This window comes from Manis pentadactyla, chromosome 13 (assembly GCF_030020395.1).
Source record: "Manis pentadactyla isolate mManPen7 chromosome 13, mManPen7.hap1, whole genome shotgun sequence".
Lineage (NCBI taxonomy): Eukaryota > Metazoa > Chordata > Mammalia > Pholidota > Manidae > Manis > Manis pentadactyla.
This window is the reverse complement of record NC_080031.1, coordinates 104432713-104440334: the sequence shown is the minus strand read 5'-3', so window position 1 is coordinate 104440334 and position 7622 is coordinate 104432713.

Below are 7622 nucleotides of genomic sequence, written 5' to 3'. Positions count from 1 at the left end.
ACTCCGAACCCCGGGAGAGGAAACGAGCCCGGGTCTAGGTAAACATCAGTGTAAAGAGGAGGGATGGCCAAGTGGTGCATGGAAGCATCTCCTCGAAGCCCTTGTGTGCAATCCGATGAGGAAACAGGCCTAGAGAGAATCGAGGCTGTGGGTATTTGAGGAGGGACGCTGTGGTGTATTAAACATGTTTACTCTGCAGAGCGGACATCCGAAAAGCAAACAAAATCAAGAGAGGAACAGAAATGCGGAGACGCAGAATCAGAGAGGCCAGAGCAGGGTGGAGAGAAGACAAGCTTTCTTTGCGTCAGGAGGTGCATGTGGCTCTGTGATTCTATGTCTTGGAGGTGTCAGTTGTTTCCCTTCTACCAGGGAGTTCATCAGGTCGGACGTTTGAGCCCAGAGCTAGTTCCTAGCAGCGGTACAGCCGAGTCCTGCCAACATGCCCGCGATCCCCAAGCGTCCTAGGTGTTTTGTTTCTTGTTACCTTAAAGCAGGAGATAGGGTGAGCCAGCCAGGAGGAAGGGCAAACAAGCTGAAGACAACCTCGGTGCCCAGACCTTCGTGCCTGCCTTTTAAGGGGTGCGTTTGGACCTCTCCGGGGTTCCGAGCTTTTGGAAACCTGCCCTCCGGGACCTTTGCTGCTGACACATTGTTATATTTAAGCCTTGTAAGGTGAGTCTGGCCTATTTAAAGCTGTTCTGCCCGGTGAGGGGCTGTTACCCAACCCCTACTGGGATAAACACCTACCGTGACGTGGCTCGGGGGCAGCTGCCACTGGACAGGAGATTGGCAGGGCTCCAGATGTTTTGCAGGCATAGGATGGAATGGTCCCTTTGGGGTCAAATTAGAGGGGAGGAGAAGCATTGTCTGGGAAGGCGGTGTTGTCCCCTATTTCACTGCCCTTGTTCCAAAAGCTATGATCCTTCTGATCAAGTTCTGTTCAACTCAATTTGTCAGAAGGATGAGTTTTTCGCACGGTGGCTGTGCGCAGTCGCTGGCTCTGGAATTTCAGTGCTGAGATGGATGAGTAAATATTTCACCCAAGACTCTCCAAAGAGCTCCCGGGGAGTCTTTCTCCTGACCTACCATCAGTATATTCCTGGCTGGGCTCCCCACACCCCACTTCTCTATCCAGGCTCCCAGGTAAGTAGAGGGAGCAGCCGCATGTCCTCCCTCCTCCCCACATCACACAGGTTTTAGAGAATGTTCTCAGGACCTGTCATTTGCCGAAAGCTTAGCTGCCAGAATAGGTACAACAATGGTGATAAATAAATTCCTTGCTGTTTCTTTGTCCTTTAAAGCTATAGCCTGTAAGCCTGTCGGCTTTTCCTCTTGGTGTTGATCCTTCACTTCCCTACATTATTCTGGAACAATGGAAGCAGCATTCTTTCCCTGAGACTGCATCTAATAAAGATTTGGCTCTATTTAAGCAATTTCTGGAGCTGTGGAGGTCACTGGGGCTTCACAAATTCTCAGCACATGGGTTTTTCTAAGTGTTTTGGTGGCAAACCCACAACTTCCCACTGAGGAATTCATAGGCAAACTCCCCTCCAAACACGTCCCCCACTTGGGTGTGCCTGAGCGCCTCTCCCTCTGGTGGGCTGAAGACAGCACCGCCCAGCATCTGGGTCACAGGAGGGACGATCTCCAAGGATAGCTTAGGGGGGCCCCCGAGCAGACCCTACGGCTGCCCGTGCGCGGTCTGGGAGGACTGAGCACAAGGAAGGATGTCTGCACGTCGGGCCCTCACTGTTCCGCCTGGCCTTGAGTGCTTCATGCAGCTCTGGTCTGGGTCTGGGCAGGGCGGATGTTGTGAATTTAGAAGTTTTTCAGAATAATGCCATTGCTTTCGTTAGTCATCTACATGAGAGGGGTTCAGGAGGAAGTGCCCCAGCCTGAAGGCACCGAGGGGGTCGCAGACCCAGGACCACCGCACCTTCAACATATGCCTGCCTCTTCCTGGGTCTCAGCTCTCCCTCCTGTAGGATGAGATTGAGCTAAAATAGCATTTCCCAAAATGTGTACTTCGACTAGAAGCAACCTTGGCGAGAGAAATCTGGGAAATTCTGAGTTGAATAAAGTTTGGAAGTTCCTTTACTGCATAACTGCCAGGGCTTTAAATATGATAAAGAACTTCTTAAAATTACAAAGTGGGTTGTGCAGCAAGGTTATATTTCCCCGAACTGTACATGACCCAATACCCTTCCTTTTTCAGCTCATACCATGGGACAAGGGTTCTGCCGGACACATTTCACAGCAACAAAAGGCTAAATTATTTCTGAAATTCCTCCAAGCTGTAGAATTTTCTATTTGCTCTGTATAATTTGCCCTTTTGATGAAAAAACATATTGAATGCTTAGCTCTATAGGCAATGCCAAAAAAAGCTAAAGAGGAAACAAAAGGGAACATATACAGATATTCAGTGTTGAAGCCAAACTCCTCTTTGAAATACGTATTTTTGGATAAACGTATTAAGAATGGTTAGCGGTCACTAGATTTATTTAATACATTAGATACTGCGCTAAATCTTTTATTTGGATTTTCTAATTGAATTCTCATAGGAACCTTAGGAGGTATCTATAATTTTTATTCCCTATTTACAGATGGGGAACCTGAGGTTTAAAGAGGTCTGATAAGTAGTGCAAATCCTTAGCATGTAGGAAGAGGCAGGCAAGGACCTGACTCACTGCAATCTCATGCTAAGAATTTTAAATAACCAAGTTATTAAGTCTCCTTTTTTGGTACCCCAGTCCAACAAGCGGCCACCACAAGCCAGAAATACATGAATTACAATGGTATTTACCTTTCATCTAAAATTCTCAAGTCAGCATAAAATAAGGTTGAATCATCAGTCTCTTGTGTATATGGAAAATATACATATAACAACTAAATGTTACCAAATGATTTATTATGATAGGTGCTAAATTACAATGTATATGAAATGGAGTCATTTATGGAAACACATAAAAAATAGTTACCTATTTCTGTAATTATATTCACACAAGAATCTGAAATATAGTTTCTGGTCTGCCTTTTAAAATATATCCACAGAATGACTGTTGTAGTTTTCACCACACAATTTTACAATACTGATACTGCACCTGTATCATTTACCATACTCTAAGAACTGAACAGAATATGAAAGCAGTTAATAGCAAATTAAGTTTTTATATCCATCAATGATTCCAAAGAAAATAGTTAATTTGTTGCCATTGGCAGTGAAAATAGATGGTAGTGATTAGCATTGTAGATATGCATACATAGAGTCGTATGTATATATTTATATGTTGCTCAGGGCCATTGTTCCATGAGTTGGCAGTTGCCTTTTGGATGAACCAATGACTGCCAAAACAGTGTGCTATTCCATTGGGACAACTAGAAGTACTATCTTTTATGTTTCTCTCGCAAAAACAAATAGATAAAAAAGAAACACAGCAGGCTAAAATCTACAGTGATACATACCAAGGTAAAAACAGTTACTGAGTTATTAGAATCACAGTAGTTTATATATATTTGCTATTCACAGACCGCAGATTTCTTGCTGGATAACCGAGCTGCTGGGAATTGACGACATGTAGACATGCATTCATATGAGTCCAGAATTAGTGATGTTTATATTGTAATAAGCACATTCATTTCAACACCATTTAGTAAACGGATTCCTTTTAAGTTTGAGCTAAATCTGCTATCACAATTACACACAAATAGAACCTGTAAACAATTTGACATCACACTTATGTACAAGCGAACTGCACTGGAAAGGAGAAGAGGTAATTTTTAGTGGGCGTCACTTGGTATATATCAATGTGCAACGAACCTACCCAAGGCATCAAGCACTTGAATGAGGTCAGGAAAAAGTAACATGCGCAAGGCCCTGACAGCTCACCACCCAGTATTAGTACCAGCAAAATCCAGACTCCTCTATGGTCACTTCACATTCAAAGCATCAGAAGCAGAGGCAAAAGGAACTCGATAATCCTTGGCAAACTGTTTGGGGATCTGCAGGTAACCTAATCGACAGGGTTTCTTTTTATCTTCGTTAAGTGTCAAGGATGGAGCTGGTAATATTTAGACATGTTGACATAATATGGACAAATCATTTTGTTCGCTAGGCTCAACCCAGTGTTCTGCTGGATTTGAAATGAGGGGAACCGGCATCAACTGAGATTATCAGGTTAATTCTTTCAACCAACACAGAGTCTTGATTTCACAGCCTAAGGTCCTATAAGACAAACAAACTGGACGCCATCCCTAATCTAAGTGGTGACCCGCTTACAGCAGATCCCGTTAATGGATTTAAGTAGGACTCTCTGAAATGCAGCCTCTCTAACTTTGTGTTTCTGTGGGTTCTAACTAGGATACCGCTCCAGTGATTCATGAATCCATTTCCTTAGATCAGAGTAATGAGGGATTTCAGCACCCCCCTCTTTCCAACACCCCATGGAGCAAAACTCCCGATTCAACATTCTCCTTTGGGATTAAGAATAAATGAAAGAAAATGATAGGGAAATTTGAAGCCAGAGATGATGTAAAACCTCCTCCTCCACTCCAAAATTTTTGGGAAAAACCAGCACTCTTTCTTCAAGTGTCCTTAAACCTAATTAGAACACTTAATTGCTACAAAATTGATTTTCTTTCATATGCTTTAAGACCACATCTGCAGGGAGTCTATGGAAAAATATGAAATGACCATACTCGATTAGTTTGCAAATGCTTCTGATTTTATGAGCAAACCTGACAGGTCCCTGGAAGGAGGAATCTGTGCTTAGACTACCAGCTGAGCCCCGGGCTGGGAGCCGGGCTGTTTCTGAAGGTGTGGGCTTGTGAATTTGCAAACTGATCCAGGAAAGCTCTGTTTGCATAGGTTGACTTAAAATACTTTTCACATTCTCCAAAATAGGCAAAGCACATGAAATTAATGTGCTATTAATGAAAACATAACTTACGGTATCCCTAAAAGTGCCCAGAATTTAGTAATTTGGTCACCACGTCTATAGGAGGCTCAAATAGGTAAGTAATATTTTCTGGCATTAACTTTATGTTGTTCCTTCTTTAAGCAGCTCTTTTGGTATCTGTATAAACAGGCTTAAAGGGTTATTTGCAGGAGTCTAGAAAGCGTTTGGTTGTCATTACAATGTGCCCTTGAGCTTTGATACATATTTACAATGTGCTTATTATAAATTATTTTCATAGCTTTGAAATAATTACTCGGATAATTGGCTCCACCTACAAATCGTGTAAGGCCTCGGAGCCCCCCATGAATAATGAAGTGAGATCAATAAAGAAATAGTAAACTAACCATTGGTAGGTGAAGTACCATTCGTGATAACCAGCGGATCTGAGCTCTCATGGACTACACTTCCTTATTCTTTTCTTTCTGAACATCATCGTGTTCATTTGATGAGGTTTTTTTTTTTTTTGAATGAACATGTTTGAAAACACTAAGTTTGAAATTCCAGCAAATGGTTTAAATAAGAAAGCTAGTTTTACAAGTTTGGTTTTTCCTTAAACACATTTTTCTTTGGTTTTTGTATCCAAAGATAGATATAGATGTTAAGCCAATATGTTTTAATCATATTTTCTGTACCATAAATAAGTACATACACTCAGAGTAGAAGAGAATTTGGGAAAACAGAACTATGTTACCTAGGAAACCAATTACAAATAATAATAGTAATAATAATTCCTTAAACTCAAAATTCCAAACAGTTTCAAACCATGAGATTTGTTTATGTGTGTATACATATGTATATAGATATATATATACATTTAGATAGATGTACACACATATATACATATATACACACAATTTTATACATAAACACACATACACAACACACATATATACACACACTCCTTACATACACACTCACATATTTCAGTGCAGTTTACTTTCTGTAGCTACCTCTTTCTTCCAAATCGGAAAACTAATGATGAGATGCTGGGGGCAGCCACTCATATTTGTATTTCTAACCTGTCTTGAACAAAAACCAATATTGTTTACAAAAAAAAAAAGAGCCAACAGGTGAAAATAGCAGACACATGCACGTACACACACACTCTCGTGGCCGGCTATTTCACTTCCCGTGGAACTCGCCCCGGAACCTGGGGACAGAGCCCGAGCAGTTGCATACGCCACGCTTCCAGCACGGAAGCTCTCCTACCACTCCGGGTTCCACGGGCTGTCAGTGCTCAGCAGACACTTATTCTGCAACATCGCTGCCCCTGGATAGGGGTTGTGCCATAAAGTACAGTCTGTGTTTGGCAAAACTACCCCTAAATCTGCCTTTCCTGTATCTTCTGTTGAGATGCCCATCTAACGGAATTCCCAATGTAAAATAGCTAAGACTTCAGGAAGGCTGTCAGGCTGGGATTTTCCTGGCTACCTTTTGCTTGCGGTAGAGGAAACCAGAAACAGTTGAAATCCAGAGAACAGAGAAGAGGTTATATAATGGGACGGTTAAGCCATCAGCCTTTGGAGTCCAGTAAACCCAGACGGGAATCTGGCTCTCCCCCTGTCAGGTTGTACACGGCTTGGCCCTTCTGACGCTCACTGAACTCACCTGTGAAAAGAGGCCAGTTCCAGGGCCTACTTCACAGGGGTATTGCAGGACTAAATGAGATAAGGCATGTAAAATCACATGTAGAGTCTCCGGCACATAATAATTCCTTAATATACATTATTTAAGACTTAATATTTAAAATGATAACTCTAGAATGTTGACCAGAACTACATACAGAAATAATGTTAGTCTAAGATTTGGAGTGATCTGAACTCAAATTCTGTGTCCCAAGTCTGATTCCCTAATAGATCATAACGCTCACCAAGTGACCTGTATATGGAACACACTCAATGCATACCTGCTGAGTGAATGCGCGAGCAAACGAATGAATGACTGGCTGGCTTCGACTCTGGTCCTCCGTGTCCCTTGCATAAAACAGGGATAGTGTCATTGGACCTTTGTTTCATCACTGAGATGTTGGCATGATAAACTAAAAGAAAAACGTCAAATTATAAACATGTGTTATGTCCTAATAAAGTCAATACATACAAATGAAATAATAGGGCTCAGCAGCTGGGGCCTGTGCTTAGACTTCTAATGTCTTTGAAATTAATTAGGCATGGGGCCACCTGTGTGAGTCTGAGAATAATAGTTTCCAAGATCTAAGTGTCAACTTCTGTGAGGGGGTCTTCAGTCCGAAGAAACAAGTATAGCTGAAGATGAACTCCTTGGCCTCATCTAAGCACTCTGCCCCCAGCTCTCCTGTTTCGTTCTGAGAGCACCCTGTCCTCCACTGTCCATCAGCTTGAGAGACATCCCAATAAGGCCATATCACCTGAAAATGCTCCCACGTGCTTTGTAACAACCACATTTAGCTGTGAGAAGGTTGATGACTTTACTGAGGTACAAAGACAGAGACCTAGACCCCAGGCCTGCCCATCACCACTGGAATTCTGGGAAATGAATCTCAGCTTTCATATCTGTATAAAGGGATAATTGCATCCAATGTCAAAAAAACCCTACACAGATGTAGGTTGATACGAATTATTATTTGTATGTCATTCTCTCTCTTGACCTGAAGTCTTTCTCTACCTGGTAAGAATGCCTTGAGAAATTTGA